Raw genomic sequence first — 23,126 nt, forward strand, 5'->3', positions numbered from 1 at the left:
CGCTTCTTTCTCGTCGTCGGATCTCCCTTCGTGTGGGCAGTGCACGTTGATGATGCTATAGTTGAAGAAACGGCCTTTTATCCTCAGCTTGCACATCCTTGCGTTGATTGGCTGCCACCCAATCACGCGTTGGCGCATCTTTCCCAGCACTATGAAGCCGGTTCCCAGCTCGTTGGTGGTGCCACAGCTTTGGTTGAAGGTAGTCGCTCAATGCCCGCTTTTCCACACTTTCTGTCCTGTCCAGCAGATTTCCTGCAGCGCTACGACGTCGAAGTTGCGGGGATGTAATTCATCGTAGATTATCCTGTCGCAACCTGCGAAGCTTCAGCGACTTGCAGTTCCATGTTCCAAGCTTCCAATCGTGATCCTTTATTCGTCGCCTAGGTCGTTGCCGATTGTATCGAGTCGTATTATCTTCTATGTCGTTCGTAATAGTTGTTTTTAAAGGCGGCTTATTGGGCCTGCGCAAACCTCCTGTCTCGTCGGAGGGCCGTCGTGTCAGGGCTGTTTAGCGTCCCACCTAACACCAGGACTTGGGCTTGTGCGCTTTGAGCGGCAGCGCCTTTTGTAATTTACTAATATCATTACAATTTTAGCGAACGTTCGCTAATTGAGTCAAACTTCAAAATGTCGCGTCGCAGTTTCATTACCATTTCCATGCTTTAGTTTTCAATAAGCAAAAACGCCAATCGGATCGCCAATCCGGAGATGGCGAGATCGATTCTTGGTCTGGTCTTGGATGTTTTCGGGTGGAAAATATTGTCCACCTCCTGGACATAAGTTTGCAATTTATAACTTAAATGCCTGATAGAACACTTAGCTGAAAAGCCGGCTGAAGCAACTGAAGAAGAAAAAGATGCATATTATTATATGACATATGACAACATTACTTTATAAGCCATTTTAGACATATATTCCACATGTTATTATGCGAATTATCTAAATAACAGGTCACACCGATTCTAGGAAAACATCGTTCTAATATGCGAATTCTATTCTCCGCGTAATAAAATCATCGATAATCGAGTTATATACCCAACAACAGTACACATGCCCATCATTCTCAAAATGATTCCATCGATATGCGTCAACAACTTCGCGTACCAAAACCGCGTGACGTGATCGTAAACTAAGGAATTATGGCAGGTCCCGGTGCTTAAAAAGACACTTGTTCTGAGCGATGACTATCGGGAAACATTTGGCCCGGCTCGAACAACAATGGGTCACTAAGTAATGAAATGGCTCGTGCTCGTGTTGGCTAATCGGTTTCAAAACGCATCATTTGATCTGAAGTGCCACACATTTGGTCCCCCGAGAGAAGGATGGAGACGCTAATCCCCCTGATGGCGAGTAGGAGCGATTATCCGTTCTTACAAATATACACATCATGCCGGGTCACGCACGAAACAAACCCATATCGAGCAGGAAGCTATAAGACGGTGAATTAATTCTGATGGCGGCGACAGAACAAGCAGAAGCAGAGCACCAGCCAACCAACCGAATGGCGATTCTACAAAATATGAACCAGCGCACTGTGACTTACTGACCTCGACTCGAGTTGTTATGAATGATGCTGATGCGGTTGTCTGTTGGTATGCGACCATCCTTCATAGCGTGAATGTCGCGAAGGGCAGTGCACCGCCCGTCAGTCGGTGGCATGGAGCGAGGAGACGCAATTATCATTGTCAACGCTGACCAACATTGTCCCGGATGGTAGCCATGGTTTGGCGCTATGAGGTAATGTCCCACATAACAATGCGAAGATCTGTTAGGGTCGGATGGTGTTTTTTCCTTGCTCCCAGCGAAGGTATGCGATTTTCGATGTTTCGGTGTTGGAATGATACAATACAAAACCGTCGCGAAATTGCGTAATTATTCGTGAATATCGCATACCCTACAACATTTTGGTGATATTTCACAAGCTTGCTGGGAATCTAGCGAATGGCGCATATGGCGAAAAAGTGCAAATCGTAATGCCAAGAAAGGTTGTAATTTACAGAAACTTTTTATCTGGGACAGACTGAATCCAGGAAAAAAAAGTTTCACGCGGATGTGCATTCGAATTGACAGATTAGCTAATGGGCATTACCTTCGAGAGGATTTATTGCATAACAACGAAGGGGTAGTGTGGGAACTTTATGGACATCTATTAGAGTAATCGACGATTAAAATACGTCACTGCGGGTTGGACAACAACAATCCTCGACACGACCTCACCCGAGCGGCCGGCGTAGTATATCAGTAAACAGCGATCGCTCACATATCCACTTCAATATCACCCCAACCAGCAGCAGCGGACGGAACAAACAATTCGCAATTCATAACACCTCGAAGGTGGGCTTTAGCACCCAACTGCGCTGCGCGGCGGACCAGTGGACAAGTTTTGTTTTCCTTTTTTTCTCGTTTCTCGCTGTCTGCTTGAACTAAGGTTCTTGCTGCATACCTATGGAACATCTCGCATACCAAATAGCATTCGCATGGAGTATTATACCTCGAGCTGTTGTAGGTGGAAAGAGATGCTTAGTTTACAGTAACAGCAATAACAATAATTGCTAAATTGGTATCGTTTGGGAGCACAAATTATGTACGGTGGTCTAGCGGAATATTTAATGCAGTTTAGTTGTTGGTGGGTAACTTTTCGAACGATGATGTCAAATGTGTGCTAAATATTCCTCAACCAGTCACCCTGTACGGCCATGAATCATGGACGTTGAAAGATGCAGACTATCGAATTCTCGAAGTGTTTGAGCGGAAAATACTGCACTCAATACTTGGCGGCGTAGTGGAAAATGGTAAATGACGCAGACGCAAGCGTACAAAAATGCTTCTTCTTCTTCTTATTGGCATAACATCCCCACACTGGGACAGAGCCGCCTCGCAGCTTAGTGTTCATTAAGCACTTCCACAGTTATTAACTGCGAGGTTTCTAAGCCAGGTTACCATTTTTGCATTCGTATATCATGAGGCTAACACGATGATACTTTTATGCCCAGGGAAGTCGAGACAATTTCCAATCCGAAAATTGCCTAGATCGGCACCGGGAATCGAACCCAGCCACCCTCAGCATGGTCTTGCTTTGTAGCTGCGCGTCTTACCGCACGGCTAAGGAGGGCCCCTGTACCAAAATGCAGACAGGCTGATAAAATCCGGCAGATTACAGTGGGCGAGACATGTAGTGCGCATGCCAGAAAAAAAAAACCAGCAAAACAACCTGGAAGAGGACTTTAGCTTCGGGGAAGACCCCGCACTTGCTGGCTGTGTTCAATCGAGGAAGATGCGCGTGTAGCCGGTGTGTAGGGAGACTGGCGACTGGCGGCCCAATACCGTGGGACCTGTAATTGGAAATTACATTGCTCCGGACAGCATGGAGTGTATGACCATCATAGGTATAGGTAACTTTAGGAAGAAATGTTTAGGCATTTTCTTCAGGAATTCCTTCACAATTTTTCTCGGGATCTCTTCGGAAATTCATTCTTTTAGAAATTCATTCGAAAATTTATTTGGAAATTCTTTCTAGAATTACTTTTGGGATGCATTCGAGAATTCTTCTATGAATTCCTATGAAAATGTCAATGATTTCTTTGAAATTTTTTTAAAAGGTTCCTATTGATTTATCTTCAGGAATTCCTCCAGTTCCCAAATTTCTTCCGGAAATTCCTCCAAAAATTTTGCCGGAAATGCTTCTTTCCGACATTATTTCAGGAAATCCCTCGGAAAGTTATTTACAACATTCTGTTAGGAATTCCATCGGAAACTAGTTCATTCTTTAATAAATTTCCGATATTGTATGGTTTTACTAAAGAAATTTTCCAAAGGGAACTTTAATGGATTTTATAAAGAATACCTGTACGAATTTCGGCAGAAATTCTCATAAGATTTTACGAAGGAATTCCTTATCAAATTTCCTAAGAAATGCCTGTAGGGATTGCCAAAAAAAAATCTTGCTTTCCTACAGAAATTCCTCCACAAAGAACTTTTTTGGCATATTTAACTAAATTTCAGGAAAAATATGCAATTTGGTTGGTCATCGTGTGCCAGTCTTACTCAGCTAGTATTCGTTGTCGGTTCCATGAATTTAAACCAATAGAGCTAGGCATCAATTTAATTCGAAGCTGAAAACAGAAAGTATGGATATTGAAAGGTTGTGCAACTCTCTCTTGTGCATTCCAATGATATTCTATTGTTTTCGCTTAATAGTATAGATTCACTAAAGTGTTCTGCTGCTAACAGTTGCGTCTGCATTCCTCTGCAACTGCGAGTAGGAGAGGGACGTTCAATATGCGCCCCCTTAGCAAATCTTCGAATTTAACGATGATAATGGTCGAAATTATGTACTTCCAATGTGTTGACCACTTAATTTAACTTACCATCTATGATACGGAATAAAAATTTGGACGAAGAATCAATTATATTCCGAGAAAACGATTTTATTTTGAAGCGCTGCATTTTCGTGCAATTTCAAACGCGCCACCCCGAGGCTAAAACGCGCCAGCCTAAAAATGTAAACAAACAGCAGTGAACTGACAGAAGAATCAAGTATCAATTTATGAAAAGTCCTATTCTCGTTTCCACTGCAATGAAATGTTAATTAATATTTTTTTGCTAAATTTTCGTGTAACTAGTTGATGTGTGCATACAAGATATGTTTATTCTTTAATTTATTTGGTGGGCGCATGTGACCTTGTGCATTACGGAGCCAAATCACGATTTTCTGTGCATGGTACATGCATCACACTTCCAAGAAGTGAGATCTTACGATCTACATGAGTAACCAACGATCTATCGGACTGCTTCGAAGGTGATATATGCCCTTTGTGATACGTAGCCATAGAATGTGTTCACATCATAGGTTCTTGATAGTCCAAGAAATCTCTGGATTAAGGCCATAAGGTCTATAGGAGCAACAAAAAATCGATCGGACGGTTTTAAACATGGTACATGCCCTTTATGACACATAGAATAGAATGCGTACCCAGCATAGGTTCTTGGTCGTCCAAGAAATCCCTGGAATAGGCCTTTAGGTCTACACGCGGAACCAAAGATTTATTAGATTGTTTCAAATATGGGACTTGCCCTTTGTGATGCACAGAATATAATGTGATCACAGTATGAGTTCTTGGCCATCCAAGAAATCCCTGGAATAGGCGTTTAGGTCTAGATGCGGAACCAAAGATTACTTGGATTGTTTCAAATATGGTACATGCCCTTTGTGATGCATATAATGGAATGTGTTCACAGTATGGGTTCTTGGCCGTCCAAGAAATCTATGGGATAAGGCCTTTCGATCTACATGTGTAACCATAGATCAATTGGATTGATTCAAATATGGTACATGCCCTTTGTGATGCATAGAATTCGCCCGAAATCTTCACACAGTTTTGCACACCCTCCACCGTTGTTTTAATCCTTGCTTTGATAAGTCTGGTAAGCTTCCCAGGAAAGCTGTTCTCGTCCATAATTTTCCACAGCTCTAGGCGGTCTATGCTGTCGTATGCCGCCTAGAAATCAATGAACAGATGGTACGTTGGGACCTGGTATTCACGGCATTTTTTGAAGGATTTGCCGTACAGTAAAGATCTGGTCCGTTGTCGAGCGGCCGTCAACGAAGCCGGCTTGATAACTTCCCACGAACTCATTCACTAATGGTGATAGGCGACGAAAGATGATCTGGGATATCACTTTTTTGGCGGCATTTGGGATAGTAATTGCTCGAAAGTTCTCACACTCCAGCTTGTCGCCTTTCTTGTAGATGGGGCCTATAACCCCTTTCTTCCACTCCTCCGGTAGCTGCTCAGTTTCCCAGTATCTGACTATCAGTTTGTGCAGGCAAGGGGTTAGCTTTTCCGGGCCCATCTTGATGAGCTCAGCTCCGATACCATCCTTACCAGCTGCTTTATTGGTCTTTAGCTGTTGGATGCCATCCTTAACTTCCCTCAAGATGGGGGCTGGTTGGCTTACATCGTCCGCTGAACTGACGTAGTCATCTCTTCCGCTGGCTTGACTTTCACTGCCTGTACTCTCAGTGCCATTCAAATGTTCCTCGTAGTGCTGCTTCCACCTTTCGATCACCACACGTTCGTCCGTCAAGATGCTCCCATCCTTATTCCGGCATATTTCGGCTCGCGGCAAGAAGCCTTTGCGGGATGCGTTGAGCTTCTGGTAGAACTTGCGTGTTTCTTGAGAACGGCACAGCTGTTCCATCTCCTCGCACTCCGCTTCTTCCAGGCGGCGTCTATAAGGCTTTGGGACAGTTTTTCGAATGACATTTCGTCGAATGATGTTTAGACGAATGACATTTAGTCGAAAGGACATTTGGTCGAAGGGACATTTAGTCGAATGGACATTTGGTCGAATGGAAATTTAGTAAAATAAACATTTAGTCGAATGGACATTTGGTCGAATGGACATTTAGTCGAAAGGACATTTAGACATTTTTGGTTAAATTTTAATAAATAATCCACAAGATACATGAATAAACTGGTTAGAGGAATTTAGTGGACATGAAAAATTTCAATCAGCAGCCGAAGAAACGAATAAGGAAGCCAATGAGGATTTTTCACCTGAGCTAACAGAAACTTCTGGAGCCCCTGGTGAATTATTGAAAAATTGAAAACCTACAGGAATAGCAAAATATATACCCTCTATTCTATTTTTCGGCACATGGTCAAAAACCAATAATATCAATGTTATTTTGCTAATACTTCATCGCAGTCGGCTTTGGAACATTTCGTTGATTGACATTTGGTCGAATGGAAATGGTTTTCTTATTCTTTTCATTGATACTCTTTCTTCCACTCAATATGTATACAATAATTAGTTCAGTATTTTATACCTTTCAACCATAATTCGATAGATAACGGCCGAAAACTTAATTTCGACCAAATGATCTTATGATCTTATCTGCCATCACTTGCATATTCGTCCCATATTTGCTGGAATTTCCGATGTACATGGGACAGTTATGCGTGTAACGGTAGTAATGTCTATTCGGCTTCATGTCTAATGACGAAACATCATTCGACTAAATTTATTTTGACCAGGTGGTATAGATTCAATTAGAGGGGTTCGCGGAAGTCAATATCCAGTCGAGAATAAGAATAATTCTTTTTATCAACCCATCATTCTTTGGACAATATTGGAACCATAATTATATGACTTTTAGGAACACCGCAATAAATCATTTATTTGTTAATTGTTATTGGCTTAAGTTCTTTTTTTTTCAAATAACCATTCGATGGAACGTCATTAGACTAAATGTACCGAGATTATTAATTCGAAAATCCATTTTCGACCAAACGTCATATGACCAAATGTACGAAGATTCTTCTTTTTAAAATCTGATTTCGACTAAATGTCCATTCGACCAAATGTCCATTCGACGTAATGTCCTTTCGACCAAATGTCATTCGACTAAATGACATTCGACGAAATGACATTCGACTAAATGACATTCGACGAAATGTCTTTCGACGAGATGGTATAGATTCGTTTATAACGTTCCACGTTCTGCCAGGTACCTTGCTGCAGCGCGACTGCCCGCGCTGCGTCCTTCTCCTCCAGAATCTGTTTGCACTCGTCGTCGAACCAATCGTTCCGTCGACTTCGTCCCATATACCCGACGTTGTTCTCCGCTGCGTCGTTAATGGCTGCTTTAACTGTATTCCAGCAGTCCTCAAGAGGGGCCCCATCGAGCTCACCCTCTCCCGGCAACGCTGCCTCGAGATGCTGCGCGTATGCAGATACGTCATATTCTATAATTAAAAATGAGCATGTACCACATTTAAAATCGATCGATTTATCTTCGGTTACTTGTGTAGACTTGTGTGCCAATCTCAAGGGATTTCTTGGATGATCAAGAACCTCTGCCGCTGACTTAATCTATTCTACACATCAAAAAAAGCATGTACCACATTTCAAATAGTCCGATAAATCTTGAAGTGACACGTGTAGATATAAAGGCCCAACTTCAGGGGTTTCTTGATCGACCCAGAATCTCTTACGATGCCTCATTCTATTCTAACCATCCAAAAGGACTTGTGCCATAATTTAAACAGTCCGACTGAACTTTAGTTACGCGTGTAGATCTGAGGACCTAACTCCAGGGATTTCTTGGATGACCGAAAACCTCTGCCGTTGACTTTTTCTATTCTTCACATGCAAAAGGTCACGTACCACATTTAAAACAGTACGATTGATCTTTAGTTACACGTGTAGATCTGAGGACCTAACTCCATGGATTTCTTGGATGACCGAAAACCTCTGCCGTTGACTTATTCTATTCTACACATCCATGTACCATTTTTAAAATAGTACGAAAAATTTTAAATGACGCTTGTAGATCTTAAGGCCTAACTCCAGGGGTTTCTTGAATGACTTAGGCCTTAATGCCGTTTCGTTGACTTTTTCTATTCTTCACATCCAAAAGGTCACATACCACATTTAAAACAGTCGGATTGATCTTTAGTTGCGCGTGTAGATCTGAGGACCTAACCTCAAGGATTTCTTGGATGACCGAGAACCTCTCTCGCTGACTTATTCTATTCTACACATTCAAAAGGTCATGTACCACTTTTTAAACAGTCCGATACATTTTTAGTAGCGCGTGTAGATCTTAAGGCACAACTCCAGGGATTTCTTGAATGACCTAGAATCACTTACGTTGGCTCATTCTATTCTCCACATCCAGAAGAACATGTGCCATAATTGAAACAGTTCGATTGATCTTTAGCTACGCTTGTAGATCTTAAGCCCTTACTCCAGGAATTTTTTGGATGCCCAAAATCTATGCTGAAAAAAACTCTATTCTGAGTAGTCTCCACACTATTTACTTCCCTCTCTTCGCCTCTCTTCTCGCTTTTTTCTCTATTCTGCAATTTAACTCCTTGTACCTTGCACCTCTCACGTCTCGTTTCTCACTTCTCACATCTCATTTATCAATTGTCATATTCCTCTTCATGCTTTTTTACTGCTCATATCTCACACAAAGTATCTCGCTTATTGCTTCTCACCTTCTACTACTTGCATCTCGCTTTTCACTGATCTCATCTTATTTCGCACTTCTCACTGCTTGCCTATCGCTTCTCACTTCTCTTCTTTTTTTCGCTTCTCCCATCTCACTCCGTTCTCATATCACAAATCTCAGCTAACAATTCACGATTCATTATAAAACTATTGAGCGCTTTTTAGTGAAATTCTCAATTCCTACTTCTCACTTGTTGTTTCTCACTTCTCACCACTCATAACTTCTCTCTCATCACTTTTCACTTTTATTTTCTCGCTTTTCAATTCTTACTTTTTTACTTTTTAACCCTTTATAAGGCAGACGAATCTAAACAATAAATTAACAAAAACAACAATAGGACACAATGTTGACATGGTATTAAACTCAAATGTATGTTTGTTATACATTAAACAGTTCAGAAACATTGAAAAATTGGTGGCAATATAGTTGCCACTGCCCGCCAAGCGGTAAAACATTGGTGGCAATATAGTTGCCACTGCCCGCGAAGCGGGACAACATTGGTGGCAATATAGTTGCCACTGCCCGGCAAGCGGGAAAACAGGCAACAACAAAAATATAAAAAGATTTTAAAAAATTTGGTTTTACGTGGAACCAGTAAAATCAAGGTACGTTACATTTTTTGGTGAAGAGTTCTAGTCAGAAAACGCATTATAAGTGAAAAAAAAAAATTCGCGTTTTTTCTCCTAAGGGGGGGACCCTTGGGAAAAAACATAATTTCGTCAAAAATCCAAAAACCAAATATACAGAAAGGCAAAGCTTTTTTCACGCTAATCACGTAGTAATCTAACACAGGAGATTCAAAATAATTGATACCAACGGGAAAAAATATATCTTTGTCGTTTTTTTAACGAGTTATAACTGAAAATCCTTCTTCCACTCGAAACTTACAATCTGTTCGTAAAAAAACTGTTCTCAAATTGACATTTCAATTTTTTTATGGCTCAAATTCATCTGGGGGTGTTACTAGGAAGCAATTAAAGTCACTACATGTGAAATAATAAGTAGAGCTCTTGTTAATAAATAGAAAAACATATTATTTGTTGGTGGCAATATAGTTGCCACTGCCTTATAAAGGGTTAATTGATAGTTATTTAAAAATAAATTATTATTGGCACACGCCCTTCTCAAACTATGACATCCATAGTCAAGCACATCAGATGTGCGTTTTATCCTGCATGCAGAGGTTTTAATAAAATGTGTGTTTTTCTTTGAAAAATGTAGTAAAGTTAACTTTTTAGTAACTTGGCACAATCTTTACTAATTTGTTTCTCCAGACATGTGCAAAGATTATCGTAAAAATATTTTTATCTAGTGGAAAATCCTTAAGGGAACGGAAGCTTAAATTTTATCAAAAGGCGAAAAAATCATTTTTTTTTAATTTTTATTATAGATGTCTTGACTATTATTTCTTATTTGTTGATCTAAAAATACGTTTAGGCGTCAGCTGCCATCGATTTTGTAACTTAATTAACCCAGAAAATACAATGGCTCGTATTAGCTGACTGGCGCATTTTAAACCTAGTTCCCTTACTTTCGATTAGTTCCGCGACAAAATTTCGGAGAAATTCCCGATCTTTTTTTAGGAGGTTCCGAAGAGTTTCTCGAGAATATTCCATTTTTATATTATTTGATTTGAATATTGAGCAATATGTGAAAACTCTTTTTCTCTCCGTATCCCACCTATCATGGAACTACGACGTGATTCCTATTTGCTTTTGGCAAAACATACTTTTGCATATAAACGATAAAGACGGATCCATAAAAAACTGGAAAACGATCCATAAATAACATCTGAATGTTCCTTAAAATGCTACCATAAATCCATAACATAGTTAATGAGATTCCATAAAGAATAACTTTTCGATCCATAGCTAAGCTAAAATTTAGCAATTAATTGGGAAATATGTTCCATTAACATGGTCAAGAAAAACAATACAATTCTTGCTATTTTCCCATGAAAATATGACAAATGATCCATAAAAAACTATATTTTGATCCATAAAACTTCAAATTTGCGCATTTTTTTTATCGTGATGATGATCCATAATTTCAGTAATATGATCCATAATTTTAGTCATATGATCCATAATTCTGGCCATTTGATCCATAACTTTGTTAAAATGATCCATAGTTTTGGTGATTTATTTTTATTTAATCAGACTAAGGCCGAAGTGGCCTGTGCGGTGTATAAGAGTCTTCTCCATTCGGCTCGGTCCATGGCTACACGTCGCCAACCACGCAGTCTACGGAGGGTCCGCAAGTCATCTTCCACCTGATCGATCCACCTTGCCCGCTGCGCACCTCGCCTTCTTGTGCCCGTCGGATCGTTGTCGAGAACCATTTTCACCGGGTTACTGTCCGACATTCTGGCTACGTGCCCGGCCCATCGCAGTCGTCCGATTTTCGCGGTGTGAACGATGGATGGTTCTCCCAACAGCTGATGCAATTCGTGGTTCATTCGCCTCCTCCACGTACCGTCCGCCATCTGCACCCCACCATAGATGGTACGCAGCACTTTCCTTTCGAAAACTCCAAGTGCGCGTTGGTCCTCCACGAGCATCGTCCAGGTCTCGTGTCCGTAGAGGACTACCGGTCTAATTAGCGTTTTGTAGATTGTCAGTTTGGTACGTCGGCGAACTCTATTCGATCGGAGCGTCTTGCGGAGTCAAAAGTACGTACGATTTCCAGCCACTATGCGTCTCCGAATTTCTCTGCTGGTGTCATTTTCGGCAGTCACCAGTGAGCCCAAGTACACAAATTCTTCTACCACCTCGATTTCGTCACCACCGATGCAAACTCGCGGTGGGTGGCTCACATTGTCTTCTCTTGAACCTCTTCCTATCATGTACTTCGTCTTCGACGTGTTGATGACTAGTCCGATCCGCTTAGCTTCCCTCTTCAGTCTGATGTAGGCTTCCTCCATCTTCACAAAGTTACGTGCCATAATATCTATGTCGTCGGCGAAACCAAATAGCTGGGCGGACTTATTGAAAATTGTACCACTCGTGTTAATCCCTGCTCTTCGTATTACCCCTTCCAAAGCGATGTTGAATAGCAAACACGAAAGACCATCACCTTGCCGTAACCCTCTGCGGGTTTCGAAGGGACTCGAGAATGCCCTGAAACTCGAACTACGCACATCACCCGATCCATCGTCGCTTTGATCAACCGTGTCAGTTTATCCGGAAAACCGTGTTCGTGCATTAGCTGCCATAGCTGGTCCCGATCGATTGTATCATATGCGGCTTTGAAGTCGATGAATAGATGATGTGTGGGCACGTTGTATTCGCGGCATTTCTGTAGTACTTGGCGAATGGCGAACACCTGGTCCGTGGTGGAGCGTTCGCCCATAAAACCCGCCTGGTACTGCCCCACGAACTCCCTTGCAGTTGGTGCTAGTCGACGGCATAAAATTTGGGAGAGTACCTTGTAGGCAGCGTTCAGCAATGTGATTGCGCGGTAGTTGCTACAATCCAGCTTATCGCCCTTTTTGTAGATGGGACACACGACACCTTCCATCCACTCCTGCGGCAAAACTTCCTCCTCCCAAATCTTGGTAATGACCCAGTGCAGCGCTCTAGCCAGTGCCTCACCACCGTGTTTAAATAGCTCTCCTGGTAGTTGGTCAACCCCAGGGGCTTTGTTGTTCTTCAGCCGGCCAATCTCCTCCTGGATTTCCTGGAGATCCGGAGCCGGTAGAATAATGTCCTGCGCACGTTCTCCAAGGCCATCACCCTACTGCCATCTTCATCTGCCACATCGTTATTCAGGTGTTCTTCGTAGTGCTGCCGCCATCTTTAGATCACCTCACGCTCGTTCGTAAGAAGGTTTCCGTTTATGTCCTTACACATATCAGGCTGTGGCACGTGGCCCTTACGTGAACGGTTTAACTTCTCATAGAACTTTCGGGTGTTATTAGCGCGGTACAATTGCTCCGTCTCTTCACGGTCTCGATCTTCCTGTTGGCGTTTTTTCCTCCGGAAATTCGAGTTTTGTCTGTTCCGCGCCCGTTTATATTGTGCCGCCCTCGTGCGGTGTTGCAGCAATCTCGCCCATGCTGCATTCTTCTCTTCCACTAACTGCTCACATTCGCCGTCATACCAGTCGTTTCTCTGATCCGGGGGCACCGTGCCAAGTGCAGCGGTTGCGGTGCTACCAATGGCGGATCGAATATCTCTCCAGCCATCTTCAAGAGACGCTGCGCCTAGCTGCTCTTCCGTTGGAAGTGCCACTTCCAGCTGCTGCGCGTATTCTTGGGCTAGTCTACCATCTTGTAGCCGCCCAATGTTAAGCCGCGGCGTCCGACTTCGACGCGTGTTGTACACCGTCGAGAGTTTTGAGCGCAGACATACTGCAACGAGGTAGTGGTCGGATTCAATATTCGCACTGCGGTAAGTGCGGACGTTCGTGATGTCGGAGAAGAATTTACCGTCGATAAGAACGTGGTCGATTTGGTTTTCCGTTTCTTGGTTAGGTGATCTCCATGTGGCCTTGTGGATATTTTTGCGGGGAAAGAAGGTGCTTCGGACTACCATTCCGCGGGAGGCTGCGAAGTTTATGCATCGTTGGCCGTTGTCATTCGATACGGTGTGCAGACTATCCGGTCCGATGACCGGTCTATACATTTCCTCCCTTCCTACCTGTGCGTTCATGTCACCGATGACGATTTTAACGTCCCGCAGTGGGCATCCATCGTATGTCTGCTCCAGCTGTGCGTAGAACGCTTCTTTCTCGTCGTCAGGTCTCCCTTCGTGTGGGCAGTGCACGTTGATGATGCTATAGTTGAAGAAACGGCCTTTAATCCTCAGCTTGCACATCCTTGCGTTGATTGGCTGCCACCCAATCACGCGTTGGCGCATCTTACCCAGCACTATGAAGCCGGTTCCCAGCTCGTTGGTGGTGCCACAGCTTTGGTAGAAGGTAGCCGCTCGATGCCCGCTTTTCCACACTTTCTGTCCTGTCCAGCAAATCTCCTGCAGCGCCACGACGTCGAAGTTGCGGGGATGTAATTCATCGTAGATCATCCTGTCGCAACCTGCGAAACCTAGCGACTTGCAATTCCATGTTCCAAGCTTCCAATCGTGACCCTGTATTCGTCGCCTAGGTCTTTGCCGATTATATCGAGTCGCATTATCTCTTATATTGTTCGTAATGATTGGTTTTCTAGGCGGCTTATTGGGCCTGCGCAAACCTCCTGTCTCGTCGGAGGGCCGTCGTGTCAGGGCTGTTTAGCGTCCCACCTAACACCAGGACTTGGGCTTGTGCGCTTTGAGCGGCACACGGTCGCTTTGGTGGGGCCTACTTGCGGATACATGCAGCTTTTTATAGAGGTTTAACAGAGCCCACTGTCAAACCCCACCACATCCTAGGCAAGCCCCACAACTCGCAGATGGCCTGGGGAGGGATCGTCAAGCCCTTGGACATAGTCCCTGCTGCCCTTATAGTTTTGGTGATATGATCCATAAATTTTGATAAATGATCCATAGATTCTATAAAATGTGTGGATCAATTAATATAGTTTCATTGGCCTTCTTTCCAAGCATTATGGATCACATTATCAAAATTATGGATCATATGACCAAAATTATGGATCATATGGCTGAAATTATGGATCATCATCAGGATATAAATTGTGCAAATTTGAAATTTTATGGATCAATATATATCATTTTTCAAAGTTTTATGGATCATAAAAATATTCTTTATGGAATCTCTCGAAATATTTTATGGATTTATGGTAGCGTTTTGTGGAAGATTCGGATGTTGTTTATGGATCGTTTTTCATTCTTTTATGGATTGTTTTTCCACATTGAACGGTGCAAAGTAAGGGCTGCCTTTGCTTTGTATTCGGATAGATACGTGTAGTTCGACGTCAACCTCTACAGTCCGGACTTCCTCCGGGAATCTAGTTTTTTTTATTCTTTATTAACGAGACTTTCAGCCCGAGGCAGGAACCTAGACTAATTTTCATTACTGTACATAGAGTGCATCGATTGTTGTGTTTCGAAGCCAAAACAACTCTTCAACACGTGTTATGGAAAGTTTGTCGAAACTTTAAAACATGAGTTTCGAATTTGAAGAAATACATTATAACATTTATAATTTAATATAAATGAGTGTAATCGCTTTTCAACATTCTGACCCTTTCTCCTGACAATCTTTGTTCTTAAAGCGCATTTTGGAGTATTAACATGTGCTGTTGGCATTCTATCACACTGCACAGCCTTTGAGCTGAGTACCTTTTCATTGAGCATTTTCAAAGTAGTTAGCTATAAAGATTCTCGGCCAAATTATCATTCATGCATCTGTGCTTCACGTAGCTAACAAGTCATGTTTCTTCATATAAAGATCAATAAAAAATATCCATGATTCAACTTAACCGTTCACATCATGGTTTACTTGATAGCCACGCATTTTTATCGCTGATCTACGGAAGGCCCTACGGAAAGGTACATAATTACTATCGATAAATCTGTTTGAACCCATAAAATTTATGTTTTCGTATAAGTTTTAATTGCCCCTGAAATTAGAACCACTCATCTAGAATTTAGTTGAATGGATTTTAAATATTTTTTGACGGATTATAGATTCCATAAAGATTCATTTCTTTGAGAGAATACTTTTTATTTCAAATAACATTCTAATGAGTTTTCAGACTTCTTATGTTCCAAAGTGCAGTTTACCAGTACCAGAAGCACCATTCGTTCAGCTTTCATTCGATATTCAAGCTAAACACATAAACATCTATTACGGCAGGATTTGATCGTTCTATTTCATAGCGAAGAATCAGCCGTTATCCATATCATGATCATGATTTTGCTTCCATTGCGTGTAATTTGTATCTCCAGTTAAATTATTTATCGTGAAGCGATCGACACCTTTGACCGACTGTCACATAAGCATCCAAGTTTATGAAAGCACGTCGGTTCAATGATGCACAAATACCATCACGACAAATTTCCAATTTACGCTTCAAATTAGCAACTTCCAACCACGAGTCACCGAGTCGGCGATAACAACGATGAACGAAGCAATGAGCAGAAAATGAAACATGAAGTCGATCGCTGCTCATTGGGCTCCCTTTTCTGGCTACGGGCTACGATCGCCCGAATAGAACACAACAAAAACAACGTCGGTCGCCTTCTTTATTTGATTCACTCGCGCTAACTGTCTTTGGTGGTGAGACTAATTGTTGCGCACACGCTTGCCGTCACCAAGCCGCCGCCCGGCTTCTCGAGGCGCGTCTATATGTGGAGGAAGCTCACGCGCGGCGCGATCCTCACTCCCTTGCGTACAAATGATCCGAGTGCGCGTCGAACATTCAGTCACTTTAATAGTGCTATCTTGTATATCTACACCTTCGCGGCGGCCGATGGCGCTCAGTTTGCAAGCGGACGATCTTGGAATAACAGCCCCCCTCGGTGGTAAAGTGGACGGCCATCGCATCGCTTTCGTGTTCAATTAGGCGTGTGACACACAGTGTGTCATCCGATGTGGACAATTGATAGTCAAAAATATTTTAAGTGCTGAAAAGGACTGAATAGCCCGGAAGAAGCAATCAGTGGACGGTGAAAGGTGAAGAGAGCAAATAACGGTCAGTGGTCGGTGGAAACGAGTGCAGAACTTTGATGGACTGTTTGTTGTGACAGATTGAACTAACTCGACAAGTGGATATTTCTTTGAAGGCGACTATCTCAAAAGTAAGTGGATCAAGTTTTATCCCGCTCTTGCATAACAAAGACATTTCGTGATAAGAACTATGTTCAAAGTACTACAGAGTTGTGTTGATTTTCGTGAGAGCTTTGACTACATCATCAAACCAAGTCTAAGCTACACACACGATTCCACAAGTGCATCAAACCGAAAGGAATTCATCATGGGGTGTGGTTTCGCGATAGCATCATCACTCTCGGTCCTGACTCATCCCTGTTGTTGATTTTTGTGCCATTAATACCTCAACAAACAATTACCCAAACACGAGATCTACCGATCTGCATATTCATCAGCTTCCTCGCGTCTGCTGCTGCTTGCAGCAGGTTAATAGTTCTCACGGTGTCAAGTCGCGCAGCGTCGTCGGCATCGTCATGAACAATTCAAACCACAGCGAGCAACACGTGTTTGCCGGCTTCTAGATTACAACTGTAATCTGGCTTGTGGGAAAATACTGACGTTGTTAAGAAAATTGTTCATTAATTATAGTGCCATTACCTTCCGTAGTGCCGGGTGGTGGAAGTATCTAACATCCGTCTTATGATGTTATCACTGAAACAGGAATCCCATTGGTGAACTAAATTATGTTTCCTAAAGCATTAAATAAAATATTGTTCAATTTATTATGTATAATCAAATGAGGTACTGCTGTCCCATAAATAATTATCAACCAAAAATGCATGCCCAGCAAATTCCATTAAAAAAAATTCAGATTCGAAGTAATAGCCTTCTAAGAAGCAATCATACTCCTCTAAACTCATAAAATTATTCAAAAAATGCCGACAAAGACATCTATGGAGAAGAAAAATGTCCCGCCGTACACTAATTATGTAAGGACTTATGAGGAGAGGGAGTTTGTAATTTTTCTAGGATGCATTTAAATAAAAAAATGAAACAAAGAAGGAGGGATTAAAAAAACTTCGAAAAAACCCTTGCGTAAAAAGTGTAAAAAATGTGTACTCTCCATTCCCTTTGGTTAATGTTTGGTCTTAAATGACAAATTGAGATATTTTTTAATGAATTTTGCAAACGTTTATGGTTGTAATGGTTTTATTCGTTTCATGATTTTTCTTATTTCCACCCCTTTTACTACTCGAAGACAGGACATGTTTTTTAATAAATTACTAGCAAATTGGACCCTGCGTTACTCGGCCACTTTAGCTCTATTTATGTACAATCGTTTTGAATTTCTTCACAGCTCACCAACTTTTTTACATGTTGGTGTTTTTCGAATGATCCCCGCAACATCTCATATCTTTTGATACATGAACCGGTGTCAGCGAAAGTGGTACATGTTACATTTAGTAAATTTTACAGAAGTCGGTCCATCCGATCGCGGGTTATATTGCCCCAAAGGGAATGCAAACTCATTTTTATATACAGAAGATTTGTGGCGGCCGGATTTAATTATGTCCCGTAAAAAAACATGTTTCTTGTAATTTCTTTTCGTTGAAATGGAAATTATAATAAAATGACATCATTCAATTTTTGCATTGAAAATTAATTTTTCACCCCGCCTTCTTCTTTTCCATGAATTCTAGGAATCTGACAAGAACTGACTATGTACCTATGTGTAGACTACATAAGACTTCAAATTCAATATCAATATTTCATTCATTCAGTTTTCAGATTGTCTTTTCTTTGATGATTATTTTTAAATTCTCTGTAGAAAACGTGTATTCTATATGGAAAAATACCTTTGCTGCCTTAATTTAATATGTAATTAACAGGGCCTCCTCGAACGTGTCCGTTAAGGTAATAAAATGGTTCACTGCTACACGGTAAGCACTTTTAAACCATGTTTTCATTCATCTTAAACTTATTTGTAGGATTCGTATAGAACATATGTTTAACATAGGAGAAGATGAGGAGACTTATGTATTGACCTGTTTATTACATTGACAGACGTACTAATTTTACAGGACGGTTTGTGTTTTTGGACCCTCCTAGCAATCTTTTTGGTGGCCACGCATAATATGAAAAATCCTCAAAACATTGACCAAATACTATCATGCTATGAATTATGATATAAAATGAATTGTTCTGATGCCAACATTCCATAACAATTTAGGGATATTTAGATATGAAGTTGTAAACTTATTTTAGGGATAATGACAATCAATTATTTACATACTGTCAAAAATCAGTTACCGTCGTCGGGGGTGACAATGGGTCAAATGGGGGTGAGAATGGGTCACTGTTTCAACTACTTAGAATGGTTGTAAAATAGATTGAATGCATCTGACGGCAAGAAGTCTAAAATATAAGAGACCTTTTTGAATGATTTTGCTCTACGACGTCCAGACTGCCGGTGAGAGCGATGACCCATTCTCACCCCCCAGACCCATTGTCACCCCCGATGGCGGTAAGTTAAATTATAAGTTTTTCAGAGAGTCTGTGCGGAGAACGCGTAAATTAATTTTTGTTGGCTGTTAACATCGGAAATTAGAAAGGGGGATCATAAATACTGATGCAGTGTTTAATGTGAAATAATTGTCAATTAAAGGTTAGGTTAGGTTTAGAAAAAATTGCAAAACTGAAATCAGTATTTACAATTGTATCAAAAGAAGTTTTTCATTTAAAAACATTTTCTTACTTTTTAACCACAAGAAATCGTTTTTAACCACATTTTTATGCTAATGACGAAAAAAGTATTTAAATGGGGAAGGGTCGTTTGGCCGAAACCCATTCGGCCAAATGCCACTAGGCCGAACATACCATTTGGCCGAACAGACCATTACGTCGAAAGTCATTTGGCCGAAATGGTCGTTTTGCCGGAAGGGTCGTTTATCCCTGAGATATCAGAAAGGGCCATTTGGCCAAAAGGGTCGTTTGGCAACTTACGGCCGAATTGGTAATTTGGCCAAAACAGCACTCTTCCATAATACGTCATTTCGCTGATATGGTCGTTTGGCCAAATAGGTTAGAATGCCGAAAATGTCGTTACACCGAAATGGATGTCTGACAGAAAGAGTCATTTGGTCGAAAATGTTGTTTACTGAACGATAATATGGTCAAAAATATCCACCCGTTCAGCCAAATAACATTTTTGACAGTCGAGTCAAGTACAAGACACTGAAAACGACCTCACAGTTGAGGTCGAAATACGTATCTGCAAAGATAACAAAACTTAGTGGAATTAAATGGAAAGTACTAAACTCGTTTTAGACGGTTGAATACATTCCACTAAAAAGAGCTTGAAATATTTTTTCTGATATTTTACCAAATGGCCTTTCTGCCAAACGACTATTACGGTCAATCAACTTTTTGGCCAAACGACTTTTTCGACCAAAGGGCCAGTCGGCTGAATGACATTTTCGGCCATATGTCTATTTCAGCTAAATAAAATTGTTGGCCGGATCTACCATTATTTCAGCCCGATACGCATTATAATTCTTTCATCTCGTGCTCTTGAAAAAAATATTGGAAAAGCACGTGGTTTACAAAATGGCCGATTTCTGGCTTCATTCTATAATCACCTTAAACGTTTGTCCAGGACGGTATCAGGTCGAAAATGATTTGACCGGCAGAGATGCATCTGAACACGAGAACGCGTGTTCATGTTCAAAAAGTTCTGAACACTGCACAGTGTTCAAGAGCACTGACCTAACTTAGCAACTTGTATCCTAGGAAAACAAACTCAAGCGACGGTATGCTACTCATTTTTCGGCTAGTAATGGAACACGTGGGCATCTAACGGATAGTAATCAAGCATGCTCGTATGTTTTTGCATAGTTCCAAATCTAAGGAATCTTAGTTACCATGATCGTTTTGCTTGCGTACCAACCCAGTGCACACTGAACTGTGTTCAGAGTTCAAAACTTAGAACACCAAGGCGCGCTCTTGGCTCATGTTCTGTTCAGGATGGATTTTTTAGTATCTTTATTAGGGAACCTTCCTGGGCTGGCTCTTCTCCGTCGATTTTCTATATATCGATATCTAACCCTATGTCGATGGTTCTCTTGGTCCCTTCATTCTACATACATTCGGGTCTTCTACATCTCAATAACCTCCCTATCTCGATGTGCTCTGGTCATATTTTGTTTAGGTTTCTCTCTCTCTCTCTCTCTCTCTCTCTCTCTCTCTCTCTCTCTCTCTCTCTCTCTCTCTCTCTCTCTCTCTCTCTCTCTCTCTCTCTCTCTCTCTCTCTCTCTCTCTCTCTCTCTCTCTCTCTCTATGTCGATATGTTCAAATTTCTAGACTACTAGACCATCTTTGAACAATAACAGTCACATAAGCGCTTTATTCTCCTCCAATGTTTATTTGGCATTGTTGTATTCCACAAAATGACTTTCTGCCAAACGACTCTTCTCCGTTTAAAAAATGTATTTCAACGATATATTTTTCGATTTTAACTGGAAATCCTTCGAAATTTACACTCGAAGTTTATCTTACTTTTCAAGGCGGGATTTTCGAAATTTTTACGGAAAACTGTATGGAACTTTTAAGGATATCATTGGTATTTCCACGAAAAAATATCTGGAATTCTAACGGGATCAACCGGATAAATCTACGGAAATTCCATTGAATCGTCGGAAAATTCTGTGGATTTCTTCAATTTAGAATCGGCATGGAATATTATAGACCAACGGCATGACAAATTTTAAACTGCGGCGCGCAGATGCAAAAAATGTCGGCGGCGGAAGCTTGCCGAAAACTGTCGGCGCCGGTGGCGCGGTGGTGCACACCTCTAGTGAGAAGTGAGACGTCTCACTTCTCACTCCTTATTTCTCACTTCTCACTGTGAAAAGTGAGTTGTGCGAAGTGAGTAGTGAGACGTCCCACTACTCACTTCGCAATACTCACTATTTAGAGCAATAAATGAGAAATGAGGAGTGAGACGTCTCTCCTCTCATTCCTATTTTCTCACTTTTCAAATGACCTATTCGGCCAAATGACCCTTTCGGCCAAACGACACTTTCGGCCTAATGACTTTTTCGGCCAAATGACCCTTTCGGCCAAATGTCCTATTCGGTCAAATGACCCTTTCGGCCAAACGACCCTTTCGGCTAAACGACCATTTCGGTCAAACGACCTTTTTAGCCAAACGACCCTTTTGGCCAAAAGACCCTCTCGGCCAAATGACCCTTTCGGCCAAACGACCCTTCCCCATTTAAATAGTTAACATTGTTTTTTCATCAACTTCTGCGTTCTACGATCGAAACGAAAAATAATTAGTGCGTGATCAAACGTGTTCTACAGAGCAGAACGATCTCGAGCTCAACGTTATTTTGTTCTGCATTATGCGTTCAAAAAGTAAGTTATTTACCCCCATATCCAACATCCAACAGTGATTTCTCGTGGAAGTGCAGATGACTCGTCGACTTACATCAAAGCGAGTATCACGTCAACATATTTCTTAAAAGAATTTACGCGATCTTGTAAGAATATTTTTGACGTCGGTATATGAGAGAGCAGTTTTTTACACGCATTATGAGATGTAGGTTCGTGGATAATCAAAGTAAAAAAATGTCTTGTCAAAATCAAATTTCCATTAGAAATTAGAAATTTTCCATAAAGAAATTAAAAATTGCCAATAAAGAAACCGCGGTGTAAGCAACAAATGAATTTTAATTTCCATAAACAATGAAGAATTTTCTACGAAACACAAATATATCAGCACTTGTAAAAGCAAAAATTGCAATTATAAAAGGAAAAATTTCGTTCTTTATCTAAATGTTTCTTTAAAAAAAAAAACTTTCCATAAATAAATCAATATTAGCAATAAGCAATAACAAAATTTGCCATAGCAAAGTTTTTTTTCACAGAAAAAAAATAAAACTTAGCAGTAAAAAAACTAGAATGGAATATTAAATTTTGATCGAATAGAAGCATTCCCCTAAAAATCTAACAAAACTTTGAATACAATCCAGACTTGTAAGCTTCCCTGGAATGCTCTTTGTTTTTATTTACTCAGACTAATATAATGCATAAGACACATTCTTCGGACAGGTCCACCGGAGCACCAATTTTTCAAACTCAATTTTTGACATTATCTTTATGTTTCCCATATTTTTCAATACCTAAATCATCAAATAAAATATTTGGTATGATAATATTTTAGCTTAAAATAGGTTTTTGACCAACAATTAGTATAATTGACAGTAATGAAGAGTGACAGGTTTTAAGACATATTTTCCCAAATTGACTGTAATTTGGGTTCTGATGCATCAATTTGCACTCTGTTCTCACCGATTCAAAGATGAAAAAGTATAGAATCAGTATCCTATGTAAAATCTGATTTAAAATTGTAAAAATATGAATTTTGACAAGGTAAAATCTTTCACAAAAAAGCGTTGTAACGTCACGAAAAATGGACTGTTTTAAATTTTCTGAGAAGTACATATAAGCCTCGAATTTAAAATTTCGTATGCTCTTTGTACTCGAAAAAAGT

General features: G+C 40.9%; 2 protein-coding genes and 1 pseudogene across 3 annotated transcripts in view; 2 read left to right on the plus strand and 1 right to left on the minus strand.

Moving 5' to 3' along the window:
• LOC134224575 (kin of IRRE-like protein 1) overlaps positions 1 to 23,126 on the minus strand; it is a 763,295-nt gene that overhangs the window by 560,395 nt on the left and 179,774 nt on the right. The gene's annotated exons all lie outside the window — the stretch shown is intronic.
• Positions 1 to 23,126, plus strand: part of LOC134219623 (translationally-controlled tumor protein homolog) — a 97,133-nt pseudogene that overhangs the window by 39,137 nt on the left and 34,870 nt on the right.
• Positions 16,378 to 23,126, plus strand: part of LOC134224574 (protein yellow-like) — a 58,927-nt gene continuing 52,178 nt past the window's right edge. The window contains exon 1 of the mRNA XM_062703982.1: positions 16,378 to 16,722. The gene's annotated coding sequence lies outside the window, so the exon portion shown is untranslated. The remainder of the gene's footprint in view (positions 16,723 to 23,126) is intronic.

Source organism: Armigeres subalbatus, chromosome 3 (assembly GCF_024139115.2).
Source record: "Armigeres subalbatus isolate Guangzhou_Male chromosome 3, GZ_Asu_2, whole genome shotgun sequence".
NCBI classification, from domain to species: Eukaryota; Metazoa; Arthropoda; class Insecta; order Diptera; family Culicidae; genus Armigeres; species Armigeres subalbatus.